Consider the following 23,815-nt stretch of genomic DNA (forward strand, 5'->3'; position numbering starts at 1 on the left):
ATATTGATCAAGGAGGGACCTGGAAGCCAACCTTGCTCTGAAACCAACTTTTCTCAGAGCCCTGAGCTGGAAGGCTGTCCTTACGACCTAGAGGAAAGATGACACTTAGATTCCAGAAATGCATGATGACTGGGCATAAGATTGTCTAAAACAAATAGTGCATTTGTCTATTAGCATGACTTGCAGATCAGTTTTAGAGGGGCCCTAAGCCTCATCCCTTATCCTATAACTGCAACCTCACACCCCTCTGCTTTCAGAAACACCCAGAGGGTTGCAAAATGGCGGTGCCAATGATCTCCAACTAGCCAATCAGACTAATGCTGCCCTCCTTGATCGAAGCACAGCCTCTCCCCACCACATTCATTTTGTTTTCCTCCCTCCAAGTTCCTGGTTAAGCATGATTCACAAGTGCCAGTCCAGACACTAACTTCTCCCTTCTCCCTAAAAGACCAAGACTAAGGATGGGATGTCCTAGAACCCAAGGCAATCAGCCCTCTTCCAGTTTGTGTTGATGGCCATCTGTCAACATTACTTAGAGAGCTTGAAACCCATGTTGTAGTCCAATATGACAGAAGGGATGATAAGTCATATCTTTCCTTAATCCATCTCATGTACTTTTTTAAAAAAGATAATCTTAGAGGACCTGATGCAAGGGGCTTAAGTGGAGAGCAAATGCCTTGAGAATGATTGGGGCAGGGAATGTATGGATGTGCTTTATACAATTGATGTACGTATATGTATGGATGGTGATAAGAGTTGTATGAGTCCCTAATAAAATGTAAAAAAAGAAAAGAGGAGAAAAAAATGATTAGGGCAAAGACTGTACAGATGTGCTCTATACAATTGATGTATGTATATGTATGAACTGTGATAAGAATTGTATGAGCCCCTAATAAATTGTTAAAATTAAAAAAAAGATAATCTTATTGGGGGTTCTTATAACAATCCATACTTCAATTGTATCAAGGATATTTGTACATATGTTGCCATCATTCATTTCTAAACATTTATTTTCCATTGAGATCTTGGTTTCAGCTCCTTTTTTTCTCTCCCTTCCTCTCACCCTATCCCCATGACTCCTTGATAAACATTAAATTATTTTTATTTTCATACCTTGCACCAACTGCTATCTTTATTCCCCCATGGTTTCTATTTTTGACCCCAGTGTGTGTGTGTGTGTGTGTGTGTGTTTGTTTATGTGTTGGTCATTGTGATTGGCTGCCCTTCCTCCCTGCTTTTCCCCTCCCTTATTGGTCTCAACACTCCCATTTCTGTTCCTGGATTCCGTATGTCGTGAACTCTTATCTCTTTTCTGTACCTGTGCACATGCTCCAGTCTAGCCCAAAGGTAAAGGCAGAATTGGAGTCATCATAGTGGGGTGTGAGGAAGCCTGAAGGAACCAGAATAATATTTGTGTTTCATCAGTGCTATCCTTCACCCTGGTTGACTCATACCTTCAGTGTGACCCTTCTGTAAGGAGATGTCCGGTTGTTTACAGATAGATTTGGGGGCTCTACTACAACCCATCATTCTCAACAATTTTTTTTTGCTTGTTTGTTTGGGGTCTTCTGAAGCCTGTTACCCTATCTTGTCGACACCTCATGATGACACAGGATGATATGCTTCTTCCATGTGAACCCATTGCTTCTCTACTAGATGGCCATTTTTAAACTTTAAGACCCCAGGTGGTATATCTTTGGATAGCCAGGCACTATCCTCTTCCTTCACTACATTTGCTTATGCACCCATTTTGTCTTCAGTGATCATGCTGGTATGGTGAGCATCACAGATTGTCAGGTTGTTAGTACAAAGTGTTCTTGCATTGAGGGAGGGCTTGAGCAGAGTCCCAAAGTCCATCTACTATCTCAGTGTATTGCCTTATAAATATATGCATGTAGGTCAATACCTCTATTTTTAACAATTAATGTATTTACATATGTACAGACTTATGCTTATACCACTATTCATAGCTTTGCTTCCTATATCTTTCCTCTATTTCCTTTTACCTTCCTCCTTAGTCCACCATCATGCTTGCCCTTCTTCCACCTCTTATTAATTCCTCTCAAATAGATTGCTGTTGCTCCGACTGCTTGCTCTCTAAAAGTGGCCATAATCCCAAGCTTGCAGAGACCCTCTGAGAGCTAGTCACAAGATCTCACACCAGAGTTCCCCCGTGCTGCTATCCGCCTTGGGCCTACAGTCTAGGGCTTCCCAATTCCCCTCCTCAGTCAGGAACAGAGTGACTACATCAGCCATTACCTTCCCTCATTTCATGTACTTTTAAGCTTCTTCTCTCATTCACCTTGACTCTTGGCATCATCAATCTTGTCATTACTTGTCTGTAGTGTGCTGTCTTTCACAAAAGCTTTAACATTGGACATCCTTAAACACAAGAGCTGCTTTCTGTCTCTTTCCGGCTTTCGCGATGTCGAAGCGAGGACGTGGTGGTTCTTCCGGTGCAAAGTTCCTGATTTCCCTGGGTCTTCCGGTTGGAGCGTTCATCGACTGTGCTGACAAAACGGGAGCCAAAAATCTGTATATCATCTCCGTGAAGGGGATCAAGGGCCGGCTGAACAGACTGCCCGCTGCCGGAGTGGGTGACAAGGTGATGGCCACAGTCAAGTAGGCAAACCCGAGCTCAGAAAGAAGGTACATCCTGCGGTGGTGATACGGCAACGAAAGTCCTATAGGAGAAAAGACGGTGTGTTTCTTTATTTCGAAGATAATGCGGGGGTCATAGTAAACAATAAAGGTGAGATGAAAGGTTCGGCCAACACAGGACCCGTTGCAAAGGAGTGTGCGGCCTTGTGGCCCCAGATCTTGTCCAATGCCGGCAGCATTGCGTGATTTTGCCATATGGTTGTGAAAACCACCAACAACCCTATTAAAAATTATTCACACCCATTAAAAACAACAATACCCACAAAAAAATCAACAACACAAGAGCTATAGAGAATAGAAAATACACCTTCCTCAGGGCTTGTTTTCTTGCTAAGGTTGTATCTGCCTTAACCAAGTCCTCTCTAGGATTTCCTGCTTATTTCCTTTATTTCATGTTATGTACCTCTAAAACAACTTGCACTTGTTACCACACTCTATTGTGGTACCACACTCTACTACTGTGAGTTTCTAAATGGGCTCCCCCATCACACGCATTTGTTCACACAATGTAGATATTATACAGTATCCATGGGATGCAAGGGGGTTGGAGCAGGATAAACTTTGCTGAAAAACTCTGAATGTGTTGCAGTGTCACAGTGAGAGAAACATTTACATTGGTATCAAGAAATAAATGTATAGTAATTAGCTGGATGAGGTAGTGGGAAAGAAAGAAACGTGAACAAGTGTGTGACTACTACTTAAAATACATATAAATAATTTCTGATTTTTTAGTTAAATGATCATTAAAATATTGGGGGAATTTTCTTTACAAATCATCCCAGGTTCTAGAAAGCAAGGGGTTGTTTGTGTTATATTCACATAATGAGGTAAAAAGATAAAGTAAAACATAAATGGAAAGAAATAATTCTAAAGGGGGAACCAATTACAAGGATCTACATAGAACCTTCTCCCTGAGGGATGGACAACAGAAAAGTGGGTGAAGGGAGATGTCACACAGTGTAAGGTATGACAAAATAATAATTTATAAATTATCATGGGTTCATGACGGAGGGGAAACAGAGGAAGGGGGGAAAATAAAGTGCTGATGCCAAGGGCTCAAGTAGAAAGCAAATATTTTCAGAATGATGATGGCAACAAATGTACAAATGTGCATGACACAATGGATGGGTGTATGGATTGTGATAAACATGGTATGAGCTCCCAATAAAATGGTTTTTAAAAGAGAAATAATTGTTACTGGAAACAGTGCACAGGAAATAACAACAGCAACAAAACCATTGATCACATATCATACTTTTCTAAATTATTTTTATGTACTAGTGTTTTAATGGCATAAAAACAATTGACACAATGAGTTCATTGACTTGGACTGAAATCATGTTGTGCCTGAAAACTCACCTAAGGTGGTTTAATGCTCTAGGTCAATCTTTGACAATATAGATCAACCGTCAACCTAAGCATCTACCTCCCAAGTCTACACAGTAACTCAGGTTCACAGTTTTCATATTGGGAAGACCTGGAATCTATTCATCCTCTGAGATGAAGAAATATATCCTCTCTCACATGAATGTCAACTAAGGGGGGGCTGAGGAAAAGAAGAGTGTGCCCTAAATTTAGAGTGGGTCCTGTGCTTAATGCAAACACACTCAGATTGGAGCATGGTGTTGAGAATGAGGGATCATTTAGGGTAAGAAGTGCAGGGCAAGAAACTGATGTGCCTTACTCAACATTATCTACTACTATGTTTCAGGTCACAGAAATGCCTGAGAGAATACTGTCCTCAAGTTGAGGGAGCTAAAAACCTGGGAATACTATCTTTCACATTTATGCACCACTAGGGAAGATTTCAACATTTGGTTGGCGTGTGTGAACCAAATTCATTCACCTGACTCCAAACTCCCTGATTTCTGATTCTTTTATTTAGAGAATGCATTAATTTGACTTCAAGAAGCTTGAGCTACAAAATAGTATTAAAGCGCCCTAGGGTATGTTCATTATCCAGATAAAGGTTAGACAGGACTTGTTGAGAACACTATGTGCAATAACTGAGAGTTGTCTATAATGTAAGAGCATGATGGGGGAGGGGAACGAAGACGGGGCTGTATAAAGCTTCATGATAGCTATTGCTATCAAATGTATACATGGTATAATGCACTGGATTACTGTGATGGTCTTCCTTGTGTGACTTGGGCTGCTTAGGTAAGGTGTCAACATCCAAGTTTGGGACTTGGCTCATTGGGATGGGCAACAGAACTTCCTGAGTAGAGTCTGGATAGAAAGGACATGGGTTATCAGGTGTTGCATAGTGTCACCATTTCTTCAACCCTACAATTTCTTTATTCCCTCCATGCATTGAAACATTTTCATTAGATTTCTGAAAATGGAAGAATGAGCTCTTCCATGATTTAGAAATTGAATCCTCTCATGGCTTCATTAAAAGAATGAATCTGATGACAATGTATCCAGTTGGTCAATATGCGGGAATTATTTTTTGTTAATGGTGATTCTTGGGCTTGTAGAAGCACTCCTCACTCATAATGACTCTTTGCACACAGAAGGAAATCCTGCCCAGTCTTTCATTATCTCCACAATGCCTGACATAATCAGCCCTCTTATTGTAAAAATACACCCTATTGTTAAAATACAGCCATTGAAGGTGGTTCTATTTTTTTTGTTCAAATTAAAAAAACAAAAACTAATCATGTCCTTTTCTCTGGACTATTCCATTCCTGTAATATGTCCCATGCATGAGAGAATGCTACCTCAACATCTTTGCTTTTTAGTAACATTTTCCTGGTACTTCTAAGACACAAAAACCAAAAACAAAAAATACAAACTCACTGCGATAGAGAGGATTGCAACTCATAACAGCCTAAAAGGAGAGGTTAGAACAGTCCCCGTGGGTTTCTTACACTGAACTATGTGTGGGAAGAGAAAGTCTTATTTTTCTCCAGTGAAGTGGCTGGAAGTTTCAAACTACTGACCAAGCAGTTAGCAGCCAAATATGTCATTCATGCTCCTTCGTCCAAGATAGCTTTGTTTATTCTTCCTTTCTGTGGTGTATTGAATATTCTGCACAAACACAAAAAATTAAAAGGAATTAATATATATTTTTACTCATTGTCCATTTTTAAAAAATGGACATGTAATTATTATACCATTGTTTGGCTTGAGCCAATCTCCCCTTACACCCAAAGTGATATTGTTAATTTCAACACTTTAAGTTGGTCTTTTAAAAAATATTTCTCCAATCAAATATGTGTTTTGATTTCTTGACAGATTTTGCCAAGGAGTATGGATCCAAATAAAATAAAAACCTTTTAAAAATAACTCATTTTGACAGCAGAACACAGCCTGGCCCACCAGGCCATGAGGATGATGTTCCTGAGTAGAGCAGCCAGTCCACAGGGAGAACAACATGGCTGGTTCTACTATGAGACATTATGCCCCTCAGTGACTAAGGGCGATACAGGGGACAGCACCAGAGACACAGTGTGGGAATTGCACCTGACCTGATCCCACCACACCGAGGCAAAGCACTGGGGAAGTGCAGCGGAACAGCAAGGGAATGGTGTGGCAAGGTCCCCAGGGAATGCTGAAAGTGGACTTAGGGGCCAGGGCGTGGTGCCCCAACAGACTGGACTGGAAAACGCTCCTAAGGGCCAGCAAACGATCCTTGAATGAACTACAAGCCTTTCTTTTGTGAAGTGTTTTGTTTTGTTCTTTGTCAGTGGTTTGTTTTTGTTGTTTTGTTGTCTGGTTGTATACTGTTGCTTTGCTTTCCTCTGTCTTGTTTTCGTGCATGTTAGTGTCTCCACAGAACTGTCTGAATAGGACAGGCTGGATGAACTATATGGAGGAAAAACAATGGGACAGACAGTTCCGGGGGGACAGACAGTTCTGGGTGGGGGAGGGGGAGGAGGGTAAGGAAGTGGTGTTAATAAACACAGGGACAAGGGAACAACATGGGACCCAAAATGGGAGTGAGGGGGGAGTGGCAGGCCTGATGGGGAAAGATCAAGGGTAAGGTTGTGTAGAGAAGAGGTATAGCTGTAGCCCAGGTGGGGACGGAGCATGGTAGTGGGGCAGGAGGAAAGTCAAGGGAGATGGAGGAAGGAGCTGGGAGTCAAGGGGCATTTATGGAGGTCTAGACAAAGACATGTACATGAAAACATATATATGAGGATGGGGAAATATATCTAAGTGTCTACATTTATAGATTTAGTATTAAGGTGGCTGAAGGACCTTCGGCCTCTACTCAAGCACACCCTCAATGCATGAATACTTTCGTTTATTAAATTGGCACTCTATGATGCTCACTCTCCCGACACAACTGCTGAAGCCAAAGTGGGTGAACAAGTAAATGTGGTGAAGAAATCTGATGGTGCCCGGCTATCAAAAGAGATAGTGACTGGGGTCTTAAAGGCTTGAAGATAAACAAGTGGCCATCTAGTTCAGAAGCAACAAAGCCCACATGGAAGAACACACCAGCCTGGGTGATCGAGTGGTCCCAAAGGGATCAGTTATCAGGTATCAAAGAACAAAAAATCATCATATCATTGGCTGCACACCTCCATGATAGAATCACTGAAGACAAATGGGTGCATAAGCAAATGTGGCAAAGAAAGCTGATGGTGCCCGGCTATCAAAAGAGATAGTGTCTGGGGTCCTAAAGGCTTGAAGGTGAACAAGCAGCCATCTAGCTCAGAAGCAAAAAAGCCCACATGGAAGAAGCACACCAGCCAGTGCGATCACGAGGTGCCAAAGGGACCAGGTATAAGGCATGAAGCAAAACCAAAAAAAAGAATATATGTATGTGTGTGTATATATATATATATATATATATATATATATATATATATATATATATACATATATACATATATACCATATTGAATGAAGGGGGAAGTGCAGAGTGGAGACCCAAGGCCCAAGTGTCAGCCACTGGAGATCCCCTCATAGAGGGGTTTAGGACAGGAGATGGGTCAGTCAGGGTGCGAGGTAGTACCGATGAAGAACACAGCTTTCCCCCAGATCCTGGATGCTTCCTCCCCGCAACTACCATGATCCGAATTCTACCTTGCAGGGCTGGGAATCCAGGGTGGATGATCCCTTCAGGACCAAGGGTGTGAAGGGCAATGCTGGGAAAGTGTAGGGTGAGTGGGTTGGAAAGGGGGAACTGATTACAAGGTCCACATGTGACCTTCTCCCTGGGAGATGGATGGCAGAGAAGAGGGGAAGGGAGCCTCCGGATAGGGCAAGATATGACAAAATAACGATGTATAAATTACCAAGGGCACATGAGGGAGGGGGGAAAGGGGAGGGAGGGGGGGAAAAAGAGGACCTGATGCAAAGGGCTTAAGTGGAGAGCAAATGCTTTGAGAATGATTGGGGTAGCGAATGTATGGATGTGCTTTATACAATTGATGTATGTATATATATGGATTGTGATAAGAGTTGTATGAGTCCCTAATAAAATGTAAAAAAAGAAAAGAAAATGATTAGGGCAAAGAATGTACAGATGTGCTTTATACAATTGATGCATGTATATGTATGGATTGTGTTAAGAGTTGTATGAGTCCCTAATAAAACATTAAAAAATAACTCATTTTATTGGGGACTCATTCAACTCTTATCACAATCCATAGATACATGCATTGTGTCAAGCACATTTGTACATTTGTCACCATCATCATTTAAAAAATTATTTTTCTACTTGAGCCCTTGGTATCAGATCATCATTTTTTTTCTCCTTCCCCTCACCCCCACGAATCCTTGATAATTTATAATTATTTTTCATGTCTTACACTGTCCGATGTCTCCATGTTGCTCATCCCCCAGGAAGAGGGTTATATGTAGATCCTTGTGATTTGTCCCCTTTCTACCCCACGTTCCCCTTACCTTCCTGTTATCGCTACTCTCATTATTGGGCCTGAGGGGTTTATCTCTCCTGGATTACCTGTGTTTCTAGTTCTGATCTGTACCAATGTGCATCCTCTGGTCTAGCCAGATTTGTAAAGTAGAATTGGGATTATGGTAGTAGGGGAAGGAAGAATAAAGAGCAAGAGGAAAGTTGTATGTTTCATTGGTGGTATATGGCGCACTGACTGGCTTGTTTCCTACCTACAACCCTTCTTTAAGGGGATGTCCAGTTGCCTACAGATGGGTCTTGGGTCTCAACTCTGAATTCCCCCTCATTCACAATGATAGGATTTTTTGATCTTCGATACCTGATACCTGATTCCATTGACACCTTGTGATCCTACAGGGTAGTGTGCTTCTTCCATGTGGGCTTTGTTGCTTCTGAACTAAATGGCAGCTTGTTTATCTTCAAGCCGTTATGACCCCAGAAGCTATATCTTTTGATAACCAGGCACCATCAGCTTTCTTCACCACATTTGCTTATGCACCTGCTTTGTCTTTAGTGATCGTGTTTGGAAGGTGAGCAGCACAGAATTCCAGTTTCATTGAACAAAGTGTTCCTGCATTGAGGGAGTACTTGAGTGGAGGCCCAATGTCCATCTGCTACCTTAATTCTAAACCTATAAATATGTGCACATAGATCTATTTCCACATCCTCATAAATAAATATATTTACATATGTACAAGCCTTTATTTAGACCTCTATAAATGCACTTTGTATCCTAGCTCTCTCCTCTATTTCCTTTGACTTTCGTCATGTCCAGCTAACATACTCAGCCTTCATCTGGGTTTCAGTAATTCCTCTTGGTCACATTACCCTTGATTACACCCTACCTGGCTTCCTATACCCTTTTTATCACCCAGTTGGATCACTTGTTGTTCCCTTGTCCTTGGGTTCATTAGCACCACTACCTTTCCTCCTATCTCCCTCTCTCCCATGTCCCCCAGGAACTGTCGGTCCTGTTGTTTTCTCCTCCAGATTGTTCATCCAGCCTATTTTATTTAGACAGACCTACAGGAACAATAACATGCACAAAAAAAAGACAGACCAAAATTTTTCTATCTTCACTTCCACTTCTTGGATACATGAATGTTTTGTAATGAGGAGGGTGCCATTTCTTCTGCTAGAGTCTACTCATCCTAGCTTTTCAAAATATTGGGGTCCTGTCTTCTGAAGGAAAATCACTTATCTTTTAGTTTCAGGGAGATTCCCAACATTTCTATATTCTTTATTTAGTCATTCTACTATGTTCTGGTGAACAGTAGGTATAAACTTTTTGATCTGAATGTAATTTATTGACATTTGTTCACTTTTATTAGTTCAAAATGTATCAGGTAAAAAAGTTCTTCTATCTGAGATAAAAGACATAGGTTTAAATTCTTATTTCTGATGATGAAATTTTACACTCAAACTGTTCTCAAATAATTGCATCCCAAGGAAAAACGTGGCAGCCAGAAAGAACCTTCTAGTGAACTAAACCAGTCACCATCAGAATATAACAGACAAATTTTGCGTTTTTTTTTCTTTTAAAAAAAATCAACGCCCCCGACCCCCCCAGAGTACCCAGAACTCAGCATACCAGCAAGTCTCAGAGGCTCCCTCTCTTTCAACTTGGCAACTGACCAGTGCTGGGATTGACCTACTGATGACCTCCCCTTGATTAGAAACATCCCCCCCCAAATACCTCTGACCTCTTATTACTCTGCCTATTTCCAATCTGGGACCCCTACATTGAGATGGATAGTCTGGTGTGGCACAGAAACCCAATAGATTTCCAGTATTTTTCATGTGACATTTCCCCTTAAACCTGGGAAACGGTGTCACCAAAAACGGGACCCTTTTAAATAAATGCAATGACATCGACCTGATGCCCTCCCCTTGTATTTTATGGAGAGTTGATACATGACTCTGGTAGATTACTAGATATACTGCATATGCCACATCCACCACTGTCTCAAGACCCACTCTCCTTTTCTCGGTAACACACACTCCATATGTTCTAACAAATACTAGCACACCTCTTGACATGACCCTTTCCAATTTATCAAAAATCATACTACTTAGCCAGAAGACCACTTATGATAATATTGTCACTTAAACCAAACTCTTAGGCTGATATCTCCTATTCGTGATAGCAACTCATCTCTATCAATCTTTCTTCATCTCCACACAACACGATTTCTGGCCACTATCTGACCTTCCTACTCGAACCCAAAGAGCCAACCCCTTGCCCTCCACACAACCCTCAAACTAACACCAACTACAGGTGGAGCAATCTGCCACACAAACAAAAGACAGCAACATAGCCACAAAAAATATAGGTCAACAAAGGTAAACACTGTACGATTACCAAAACATAATGGAACACAAAGAAAGTGAAGTCATTCAGCTACCAGAAAGAGAATTATGTTTAGGACCACACAAGAGATCTGGGAATCAATCTTGAAAACAAACTAATAAAATTGAGCTCCTAAGAACCTCATACCCAAAAGATTAAAGGGAAAAATGTGTTATAAGAATTGAGCAATAGTATGGAAGAAAATGGAAATCAAATCAATGAGCTCAACAATCATGTAAATTTCAGCAAACAAGAGAAATGATCAAACAAAATCAAAAGCACTGAAGAAATCCTGTGGATAATGTGGGACACCATGAAGAGAAATAATACACATCTCATTGGAATATTGGAACAGAAGAAACAAGCAAGAGTACAGATAAAATAAAAAAGAAATTCATGGGAAAATTTTTCCTCAATACCACAGAAGACAATAACAATCCAGAAAGCAGACAGAACACCAAATAGGTTAGATCCTTCCCACCCTCAAGAAAAATTCAAGACATATAGTAGTAGATGCGATAAGTATTACTAAGGAGAAACTAAAAAACGAACTCACTGCTCACTCATAGTGACCCTATTGGATAAGGTAAAACCATTCCAGTGTGTTTGTAAAGCTACAACTCTTTATAAGGGTAGAAAGCCCCATCTTTTGCTCATGGAGTGGCTGGAAGTTTCAGACTGCTTACCTGGAGGTTAGAAAAACCACTATGTCACCCCTGTGCTCCTTGGAAACTCAAGAGTAGCAAAGTAGAAATGTGGAAGAGTACCGAAGGTTGCCGCTAGGGGCAGCAAGGATGAAAAAGAAGGTTGGCTGCAAGCAAAAGTTGCTGAACTCTACCTGCTACTCCTGAGGCACTCTGGCTGTCAGCGTGTCCTTTGATGCTCAGCTCTGGTTATCCATTAGCCAGAGACCTGAGATCAGTTTTCGAATAACATTGGAGCAGAGACAAGTGAGCAGTAAGACAAGAATCCATGGGGGTCAATCTGGGTAGATTCTTGAAAGGCAAGATAAGTAGCACAGGGTTGGTGTAGACCTGTACTGTTCCAAACTGGTCCAAGAGGTGCCAGCTACCCGTGTGGCTCTGGTGGTCCATTGCCCCAGGAAGCAAGACCTTCCACATCTTGGCATTTCAGCTCCTCTCTGTGTTGAACCAATACCTGCCATTCAACCCCACCCCTTTACATTCTGCCTCCTGTTCCTGAGTCTCTGCACCTTGCAGGCTCCTCTCCCTCTTCCAGCTGTCTGGCTAACTCACGCTTTCGATGTCCTATTTACATTCCTGAGGGAATTATGATGGTCCCTGCTTGGGAAATACTACATGATCATCCACCTCAGAGCCTACTGGTTACCTTTGTTGAGGGTGGTTTGTCTAGTCATAGGCCGTGCCTACAGGGTTGACATAGTGCGTTCAAACCGCAGTCACAATTTAGAGATGAGCCACCATTTAAACTCTGTCATCGACAGGAACCTATCTAGGAAGAGTTTGCTCGGTTGGGTTCCCTAGAGAAGCAAAGCCAGTGGTCCTTGGATGTGTTGTATACAGAAAGACAGTTCTACCAAGAAATGCTTTACACAGCTGTAGAAAGAGCCCCATCCAGTCGGTACAAGTCAGGCTTCTCCTGACCTGTGGAAACTTATGGACATGAAGCAAGACAACAAAGCAACGACAGAGGTGGCCTGAGAACAGTGGCACAGACTGGCCATGCAAATGTCTGAAGTCAGCCAAATGCAACCTGCTAGATTGCCACTTTTCCCCACAAACATCTGAGCAATTTGGAGGCCTTGTGGTGGATTGAACCCAAGGGAAAGGAATGTAACTCAAGCTTTCCACTTTCAGCTGTTAATTTTGCGACACTATGAAGGCTCAAGATTACATAGAGTGTCTCCACCAACGAGGTTGCTGCTGCTGCTGACACCAAGGAAAAAATTTTATGAGCATTGCCTCGATGGCCAGTAGGGCTTGCTCCTCAGGGGACAGACTAGAGCCACCCTTCCCTTAAGCCCCTTAGGTAATATTTTTCTTCCACAAGTCCTCACCTGGGAGATGGTTCAGGATGTCTACACTCATTGAGTTACAGCCTCACCACCCACAGGAGCAGTTCTATTCTATCCAAGAGGGTCACTAGGAGTCAACATGGACACGAAGGTAGTGAGTTTGGTTTGGTTTTGAGTCCTCACACAACACACTTGAGTAAGTGGATAACACGATGGGTTGCTAACTGTAAGGTCAACAGTTCGAACCACCACATGCTTCTCTGGAGAAAGAGCAGGCTTTCTATTTCCACAAACATCTGAAATCTCAGAAACCCACAGAGACAGCTCTACTGTGATCCATAGGGACAGTAACCTCAGAACTGAATCGATAGCAGTGATTTTTTTGTTGGGAACTCACACTGAGGAGGACAGGGGTTGTAGTGTTTTGTGCCTGCTAACTGCACGGTAAGTGGTTTGAAACCACCAGGACCAAGGTGAGGCTTTCCACTGAACAGAAACTCTATGGATCAATTCTGCTCTGACCACTTGATCACTATATATCAGAATAGATTTAATACCAGTGGATGATTATAAAACTCAAACAGAAACGCTATTGTTGCAGGGCTTTAACATCTGGATTCTATCTCCAAGTTTGGTGTTACAAAAGCACCAGACAACTCCCCAGGAAAATGAAGCTGGCTGCTCCCATAAAGATCCGCAGCCTTGGAAATCCCGGTGGGGTTTCCTACTCTGTCCTGCAAAGTCTCTCTGAATGAGAAGACTCAACGGAAGAGAAGGTGGCTATAAAGTAGAATAAGCAGGGTTATTGGGTAATAGGGACTGCAGTACACAGGGTACTAGGAATTTCAGAAGCCTAGAGATTTGGTGGAGACACTGATTCAGGCCAATGTGACTTGAACCTGGCTACCACTCAACAAGTGTGAACCACTGTGAGAAGCTCTAGTGTTTTCATTGGTCTCCGTTGTCTGAACATAACTCACCTGGAGCTTCTTTTTTATTCACTTGGAGCTTTTGATTCTGTGTCTTCTCCTCTGCAGGCTAGTTTTTCAGGGTATTGACAGCTCTTTCTAGACTTTTAATAAACTCTTAATCTGCAGGATTCGGGTCTGGTGCTGGCTGCAGTTTTGTCTATGGGAGGGAGAAGGGCCAGAATCCTAGGGTATATTCAGATGGTCTATGTGTTGTCCTACTGTAGAAGTCAGACAGAAAAGTCTGGTTACTGTAGGTGCCATCCGACTGGGACTGAGTTTTTGTTGCATGAGAAGAATGATAGGCATAAAAGTGATGCAAACACAAGCAAGACTCTTTAATATATTTATCCCTGCAGAATCCAGCCTGTATATTGATCCTTTGTGTGGTCTTACATACAGTCTCTCCTGACTCCAAAACAGTTCTGAGTAGTCGCTGATTGTGACTGAGTAGGAGGGTTCACTGCCTAGATATCAAACTTCCTAGTTCTGCATGAGCGCTCTTCTAACTCGAGCGGTGTCTTAGTGTGCCTCGGTTTCCTTGTTTGAAAAATGGGGTTGATAATTCTCCCCACATCATCCACTTTGTGGTTAGACAATTAAATAACTAATCACGCCTATGGGTTATTTCAAGTTAAGGGGCTTGACTACTAAGCAAAAGCCTGGCTATTTGAATCCATCCAGTGTGCAATCAGAAGAAAGGCCTGGTGTAATACTTCCAAACTCTCAGGCCTGGGAAACCAATGGAGCAGAGTTCTATAACAGACAGGGGGTCTTCAAGAGTGGGAGCAGCTAGATAGCCACTTTCCCCCTATTTTAACACAATTCAGGAGGCCTGGTGATGGAATGTGTGTAAAATGGGGCTGCTAACAAAATGGTCAAAAATATATAACCATTAGCCCCTATCTCAGGAGAAAGAGGAGTGCTGCTACTCCCAGAAAAGTGTTCCAGCCACCAAAACATACACAAGGGCAGTTCTACCCTGTCCCATGGTGGCACTATAAATCACCCTCAACTCGGTTGTAGTGAGTGTTTGAGAGATACACTTGCATCTGGGTTAGGCATCTAGACTACATGCAACCTGGATCCACCCTGCTCAGATGTTTGTGTCAACATTCAGGCAACTGCTAGTCTTAAACCAACACCATTGTCCTCCTAGAGATGTGACCAGTGGCCAGGTATTTAGCTCTCACTTCACCTATAATTCTTTGCTTACTCCGGCAACACTACAAACTCTTCCCATTTGGATTGAACGCAAGGGAAAGGAATGTAACTCAAGCTTTCCACTTTCAACTGTTAATTCTGTGACACTATGCAGGCTCTAGATTACATAGAGGGTCTCTAGCAACAAGGTTGCTACTGCTGCTGCCACCTAGGAAAGAATTTTATGAGCATTTTCTCGAAGGCCAGTAGGGCTTGCTCCTCAGGGGACAGACTCTAGTCACCCTTCCAATAACCCCCTTAGGTAATATTTATCCTCCACGAGTCCTCACCTCGGAGATGGTTGAAATGTCTACACTCATTGAGTTGCAGCCTCACCACCCGTCAGGAGCACTTCTACTCTATCCAAGAGGGTCACTAGGAGTCAACATGGACTCGAAGGTAGTGAGTTTGGTTTGGTTTTGAGTCCTCACACAAAACACTTGTGTAAGTGGATAACACAACGGGCTGCTAACTGTATGGTCAACATATCGAACCACCAGATGCTTCTGTGGAGAAAGAGGAGGCTTCTTATTTCCACAAAGATCTTCAATCTCAGAAACCCACAGAGACAGCTCTTTGTGATCCATAGGGACACTAACCTCAGAACTGAATCAATAGCAGTGATTTTTTTGTTGGGAACTCACACTGAGGAGCACAGGGGGTGTTGTGTGTTGTGCCTGCTAACTGCAAGGTTAGCGGTTTGAAACCGATGAGGCTTTCCAGTAAACAGAAACTGTAGGGATCAGTTCTGCACTATCCACTTGATCATTATATATCAGAATAGATTTAATATAGTGGATGATTATAAAACTCAAACAGAAACCCTATTGGTGCAGGGGTTTAACATCTGGATGCTAACTGCAAGTTTGGTGTTAGAAAAGAATCAGCCAACTCCCCAGACAAAGATGAAGCTGGCTGCTCCCATAAAGATCCCCAGCCTTGGAAATCCCAGTGGGGTTTCCTACTCTGTCCTTCAGAGTCACTCTTAATCCAAATTCTGAATGAATGAGAAGGTGGCTATAAAGTAGAATCAGCAGGGTTATTGGGTAATAGGGACTGTAGGACACAGGGTACTAGGAATTTCAGAAGCCTAGTGATTTGGAAGGAGACATTGATTCAGGCCAATGTACTTGAACCTGGCTACAACTAAACCAGCGTGAACCACTGTGAGGAGCTCTGGTGTTTTCTTGGATCTCGGTTGTCTAAATTCCACTCACTTGGAGCTTTTGATTCTGTGTCTTCTCCTCTGCAGGCTAGTTTTTCAGGGTATTGACAGCTCTTTCTAGAGTTTTGACAAACTCTTCATCTGCAGGTTTCTGGTCTGGTGCTGGCTGCAGTTTTGTCTATGGGAGTGAGAGGGGCACAGAATTAAAGGGTCTATTCAGATTGTTTATATGTCCTATTGTAGAAGTCAGACAGAACAGTGTGGTTATTGTCGTTGCCATCCGCCTGGGATTGAGTTTTGGTTGCATGAGAAAAATTAGAGGGATAAAAGGGATGCAAACACAAGCAAGTATATTTAATACATTGATCCCTCCAGAATCCAGCCTGAACATTGATCCTTTGTGGTGGCTTTACATACAGTCTCTCCTGACTCCAAAACAGTTCTGAGTAGTCGCTGATTGTGACTGAGTAGGAGGGCTGACTGCCTAGATATCAAACCTCCTAGTTCTGCATGAGTGTTCTTCCAACTACTGCGGTGTCTTAGTGTGCCTTAGTTTCCTTGTTTGAAAAATGGTGTTGATAATTCTCCCCACAGCATCCACTTTGTGTTTAGTGAATTAAATAACTAATCATGCCTGTAGGTTATTTCAAGTTAAGGGGCTTGGCTACTATGAAAAAGGCTGGCTATTTGAATCCATCCAGAGGTTCCTCAGAAGAAAGGCCTGGTGTAATACTTCCAAAGTCTCAGCCCTGGGAAACCAATGGAGCAGAGTTCTATGACAGACATTGGGTCGCCAAGAGTGGGAGCTACTAGATTGCCATCCCCCCCCTATTTTAACACAAATCATGAGGCTTGGTGGTGGAATGAGTGTAAAATGGGGCTGCTAATAAAACGGTAAAAAATATGTAAAAATTGGCCCCTATCGCAGGAGTAAAAAGAGGTCTGCTACTCTCAGAAAAGTGTTCCAGCCACCAAAACATACACAAGGGAAGTTCTACCCTGTCCCATGGTGGCAGTATAAGTCACCCTTAACCAGATGGCAGTGAGTGTTTGAGAGATGCACTTCCATCTGCGTTAGGCAGAAGATTACATGCAACCTGGATCCACCATGCTCAGATGTTTGGGTCAACATTCAGGCAACTGCTAGGCTTAAACCAACACCATTGTCTTCCTGGAGACATGAAAAGTGGCCAGGTAGCTAGCTGTCACCGCACCTATAGTTCTTTGCTCACTCCTGCAGCATGATTCACTCTTTCCTTGTGGACTGACCCCAAGGGGAAGGAATATAACTTAAGCTTTCCATTTTCAGCTGTTGATTCGGTGACACTATGCAGGCTCTAGATTACAAAGAGGGTCTTCACCAACCAGGATGCTGCTGCTGCTGCCACCTAGGAAAGAATTTTATGAGCATTTCCTCAATGGCCAGAAGAGCTTGCTCCTCAGGGGACAGACTCTAGTCACCCTTCCAGTAAACCCCTAGGTAAAATTTTTCCTCCACAAGTTTTCACCAGGATGATGGTTGAGGATGTCTACACTCATTGAGTTACAGCCTCATCACCTGTCAGGAGCAGTTCTACTACATCCAAGAGTGTCTATAGGAGTCAATATGGACTCGAAGGTAGTGAGTTTGGTTTGGTTTTGAGTCCTCACACAACACACTTGTGTAAGTGGATAACATGACGGGCTGCTAACTGTAAGGTCAACAGTTCAAACCACCAGATGCTTCTCTGGAGAAAGAGGAGGTTTTCTTTTTCCACAAAGATCTGCAATCTAAGAAACCCACGGAGAAAGCTCTACCGTGATCCATGGGGACACTAACCTCAGAACTGACTCAATCGCAGTGATTTTTTTGTTGGAATCTCACACTGAGGAGCACAGAGGGTGTAGTGTTAACAGCAAGGTCTGCGGTTTGAAACCACCAGGATGAAGGTGAGGCTTTCCACTAAACAGAATTCTAGGGATCTGTTCTGCTTGTCCACTTGATTACTATATATCAGAATAGATTCAATAGCAGTGGATGATTATAAAACTCAAACGGAAACCCTATTGGTGCAGGGGTTTAACATCTGGATGCTAACTGCAAGTTCGGTGCTAGAAAAGGATCAGACAACTCCACAGAACAAAGATCAAGCTGGATGCTCCCATAAAGATCCGCAGCCGTGGACATTCTGGTGGGGTTTCTTCCTCTTTCCTTCAGAGTCACTCTGAATCAGAAGTCTCAACGAACGAGAAGGTGGCTATAAAATAGAATCAGCAGGGTTATTGGGTAATAGGGACTGCAGGACACAGGGTACTAGGAATTTCAGAAGCCTAGGAATTTGTGTGGAGAAACCGATTCAGGCCACTGTGACTTGAACCTGGCTACCACTAAACCAGTGTGAAGCATTGTGGGAAGCTCTAATATGTTCCTTGGTCTCGGTTGTCTAAATTCCACTCACCTGGAGCTTGGTTGTTTGTTTTTTTTTTTCACTTGTAGCTTTTGATTCTGTGTCTTCTCTTCTGCAGGCTAGATTTCAAGGTATTGACAGCTCTTTCTAGACTTTTGACAAACTCTTAATGTGCAGGTTTCAGGCTTGGTGCTGGCTGCAGTTTTGTTTGTGGGAGGGCGAGATGCACAGAATCAAAGGGTCTATTCAGATGGTCTATGTGTTGTCCTACTGTAGAAGTCAGACAGAAAAGTCTGGTTATTGTCGTTGCCATCTGACTGGGACTGAGTTTTGGTTGCATGAGAAGAATGATAGGGATAAAAGTGATGCAAACACAAGCAAGTATCTTTAATACATTGATCCCTCCAGAATCCAGCCTGAACATAGATTCTTTGTGGGGTCTTTACAGACAGTCTCTCCTGACTCTAAAACAGTTCTCAGTAGTCGGTGATTGTGACTGAGTAGGAGGGCTCACTGCCTAGATATCAAACTTCCAATCCTGCATGAGCACTCTTCCAACTCCAGCAGTGTCTTAATGTGCCTCAGTTTCCTTGTTTGAAAAATGGGGTTGATAATTCTCCCCACATCATCCACTTTCTGGTTAGTCAATTAAATAACTAATCACGCCTATAGGTTATTTCAAGTTAAGGGGCTTGACTACTAAGCAAAAGGCTGGCTATTTGAATCCATTCAGAGGTCCCTCAGAAAAAGGCCTGGTGTAATACTTGCAAACTCTCAGCCCTGGGAAACAAATGGACCAGAGTTCTATCACAGACGGTGTCGCCAAGAGTGGGAGCAGCTAGATTTCCACTCCCCCCCCCTATTGTAACACAATTCAGGAGGCCTAGTGGTGGAATGGATGTAAAATTGGGCTGATAACAAAATGGTCAAAATATATATAACCATTGGCCCCTATCTCAAGAGAATGAAGAGGGCTGCTACTCCCATAAAAGTGTTCCTGCCACCAAAACATACACAAGGGCCGTTCTATAAGTCCCATGGTGGCACTATAAGTCACCCTCAACTCGATGGCAGTGAGTGTTTGAGAGGTACACTTCCATCTGGGTTATGCAGCAAGACTGCATGCAACCTGGATCTACCCTGCTCAGTTGTTTGGATCAACATTCAGGCAACTGCTAGGCTTAAATCAACACCATTGTCTTCCTGGAGACGTAACCAGTGGCCAGGTAGCTGCTGTCACCTCACCTGTTGTTCTTTGCTCACTCCTGCAGCATGATTCCCTATTCCCATGTAGATTTAACCCAAGGGAAAGGAATGTAACTCAAGCTTTCCACTTTCAGCTGTTAATTCTGTGACACTATGCAGGCTCTAGATTTCATAGAGGGTCTCCACCAATCAGGTTGCTGCTTCTGCTGGCACCTAGGAAAGAATTTTGTGAGCATTGCCTCAATGACCAGTAGGGCTTGCTCCTCAGGGGACAGATTCTAGTCACCCATTCCATTAACCCCCTTAGGTAATATTTATCCTCCATAAGTCCTCACCTGGGAGATGGTTGAGGATGTCTACACTCATTGAGTTGCAGCTACACCACCGCACAGAAGCAGTTCTATTACATCCAAGAGGGTCATTAGGAGTCAACATGGACTTGAATGTAGTGAGTTTGGTTTTGTTTTGAGTCCTCACACAACACACTTGTGTAAGTGGAAAACACGACGGGCTGCTAACTGTAAGGTTAACAATTCAAACCACCAGATGCTTCTCTGGAGAAAGAGGAGGCTTTCTATTTCCACAAAGATCTTCTATCTCAGAAACCCTCAGAGAAATCTCTAATGTGATCCATAGGGACACTAAACTCATAACTGAATCAATTGCAGTGATTATTTTTTGTTGCAACCTCACACAGAGGAGCACAGGGGGTGTAGTGTGTTGTGCATGTTAACTGCATGGTCAGCAGTTTGAAAACACCAGGACCAAGGTGAGGCTTTCCTCTAAACAGAAACTCTAGGGAGCAGTTCTTCTCTGTCCACTTGATCACTATATATCAGAATAGATATAATAGCAGTGGATGATTATAAAACTCAAACAGAAACCCTACTGGTGCAGGGGTTTAACATCAGGATTCTAACTTCAAGTTTGGTGGTGGAAAAGCATCAGACAACTCCCCAGGACAAAGATGAAGATGGCTGCTCCCATAAAGATCCGCAGCCTTGGAATTCCTGGTGGAGTTTCCAACTCTGTCCTAAAGAGTCACTCTGAATCAGAAGTCTCCACGAATGAGAAGGTTGCTATAAAATTGAATCAGAAGGGGTATTGGGTAATAGGGATTGCAGGACACAGGGTAGTAGGAATTTCAGAAGCCGAGGGATATGGGTGGAGACACTGATTCAGGCCAATGTGATTTGAACCTGGCTACCACTAAACCAGCGTGAACCACTGTGAGAAGCTCTAGTGTTTTCATTGGTCTCGGTTGTCTAAATTCCACTCACCTGGAGCTTCTTTTTTTTCACTTGCAGCTTTTGATTCTGTTTCTTCTATTCTACAGGCTAGTTTTTCAGGGTAGTGACAGCTCTTTCTAGACTTTTGACAAACTCTTAATCTGCAGGTTTAGGTCTGATGCTGGCTGCAGTTTTGTCTATGGGAGGGAGAGGGGTACAGAATCAAAGGGTCTATTCAGATGGTCTATGTGTCCTACTGTAGAAGTCAGACAGAACAGTCTGATTACTGTCATTGCCATCCGCCTGGGACACAGTTTTGGTTGCATGATAAGAATAATAGGGATAAAAGTTATGCAAACCTAAGCAAGTATCTTTAATACATTGATCCCTCCAGAATCCAGCCTGAATATTGATCCTTTGTGATGTCTCTACATACAGTCTCTCCTGACTCCAAAACAGTTCTGCGTAGTCGGTGATTGTGACTGAGTAGGAGGTCTCACTGCCTTGATATCAAACTTCCTAGTTCTGCATGAGCGCTCTTCCAACTCCAGTGGTGTCTTAGTGTGCATCAGTTTCCTTGTTTGAAAAATGGGGTTGATAATTCTCCCCACATCATCCACTTTGTGGTTAGACAATTAAATAACTAATCACGCCAATAGGTTATTTCAAGTTAAGGGGCTTGGCTACTAAGCAAAAGCCTGGCTATTTGAATCCATCCAGTGTGCAATCAGAAGAAAGGCCTGGTGTAATACTTCCAAACTCTCAGCCCTGGGAAACCAATTGAGCAGAATTCTATGAAAGAGAAGGCGTCCACAAGAGTGTGAGCAGTTAGATTGCCACTCCCCCCCCCTATTTTAACACAATTCAATAGGCTAGTGGTGGAATGGGTGTAAAATGGGGCTGTGAACAATATGTTCAAAAATAGATAAAAATTGGCCCCTATCTCAGGAGAAAGAAGAGGGCTGCTACTCCCAGAAAAGTGTTCCAGGCACCAAAACATACACAAGGGAAGTTCTAACCTGTCCCATTGGGGACTATTATTCACCCTCATCTCGATGGTAGTGAGTGTTTGAGAGCTGCACTTCCATCTGGGTTAGGCAGCAAGACTACATGTAACTTGGATCCACCCTGCTCAGATGTTTGGGTGAACATTCAAGCAACTGCTAGGCTTAAAACAACACCATTGTCTTCCTAGAGACGTTACCAGTGGCCAGGTAGCTAGCTGTCACCGCACCTATAGTTCTTTGCTCACTCCTGCAGCATGATTCACTCTTTCCTTGTGGATTGAACCCAAGGAAAAGGAATGTAACTCAAGCTTTCCACTTTCAGCAGTTAGTTCTGTGACACTTCAGGCTCTAGATTACATAGAGTGTCTCCACAAACCAGGTTGCTGCTTCTGCTGCCACCTAGGAAAGTATTTTATGAACATTGCCTCTATGTCCAGTAGGGCTTGCTCCTCAGGGGACAGATTGTAGTCAACCTTCTATTAGTCCCCTTAGGTAATATTTTTCTTCCACAAGTCCTCACCTGTCATATGGTTGAGGATGTCTACACTCATTGTGTTACAGCCTCACCACCCACAGGAGCATTTTTACTCTATCCAAGAGCGTCACTAGGAGTCAACATGGACTCGAAGGTAGTGATTTTGGTTTGGTTTTGAGTCCTAATACAATACACGTGTATAAGTGGATAACACGACGGGCTGCTAACTGTTAGGTCAACAGTTCAGAGCACCAGATGCTTCTCCGGAGTAAGAGGAGGCTTTCTATTTCCACAAAGATCTTCAATCTAAGAAACCCACAGAGAGAGCTTCCTGTGATCCTTAGGGACACTAACTGCAGAACTGAATTGATAGCAGTGATTTTTTTTGTTGGGACCTCACACTGAGGAGCATAGGACGTGTAGTGTGTTGTGTCTGCTAACTGCATGGTCAGCGGTTTGAAACCACCAGGACAAAGGTGAGGCTTTGCACTAAAGAGAAACTCTAGGGAGCAGTTCTGCTCTGTCCAATTGATCACTATATATCAGAATAGATTGAATAGCAGTGGATGATTCTAAAATTCAAACAGAAACTCTATTGGTGCAGGGGTTTAACATCAGGATCTAACTGCAAGTTTGGTGTTAGAAAAGCACCAGACAATTCCCCAGGACAAAGATGAAGCTGCCTGTTCCCATAAACATCCCCAACCTTGGAATTCCCGGTGGGGTTTCTACTGTGTCCTGCAGAGTCATTCTGAATCAGAAGTCTCAATGAATGAGAAGGTTGCTATAAAGTAGAATCAGCAGGGTTACTGGGTAATAGGGACTGCGGGACACAGGGTACTAGGAATTTCAGAAGCCTAGGGATTTGGGTGGACACTGATTCAGGCCAATGTGACTTGAACCTGGCTACCACTAAACCAGCATGAACCACTCTGAGAAGCTCTAGTGTTTTCATTGGTTTCGGTTTTCTGAATTCCACTCACCTGGAGTTTTTTTTTTTTTTACTTGTAACTTTTGATTGTGTGTCTTCTCTTCTGCAGGCTATTTTTTAAGGGTATTGACAGCTCTTTCTAGACTTTTGACAAACTCTTAATCTGCAGGTTTCGGGTCTGGTGCTGGCTGCACTTTTGTCTCTGGGAGGGAGAGGGGCACACAATCAAAGAGTCTATTCAGATGGTTTATGTGTCTTACCGTTGAAGTCAGACAGAACAGTCTGGTTACTGTCGTTGCCATCCGTCTGGGACTGAGTTTTGGTTGCATGAGAAGAATGATAGGGATAAAAGTGATGCAAACACA

General features: G+C 42.9%; 1 pseudogene; it reads left to right on the top strand.

Annotated features, from left to right (window-relative positions):
• The first annotated feature begins 2,425 nt into the window (after window positions 1-2,425).
• LOC142456299 (large ribosomal subunit protein uL14-like) lies at window positions 2,426-2,847 on the top strand (annotated as a pseudogene).
• Window positions 2,848-23,815: the final 20,968 nt, after the last annotated feature.

Source organism: Tenrec ecaudatus, chromosome 9 (assembly GCF_050624435.1).
Source record: "Tenrec ecaudatus isolate mTenEca1 chromosome 9, mTenEca1.hap1, whole genome shotgun sequence".
In the NCBI taxonomy this organism is placed as follows: domain Eukaryota; kingdom Metazoa; phylum Chordata; class Mammalia; order Afrosoricida; family Tenrecidae; genus Tenrec; species Tenrec ecaudatus.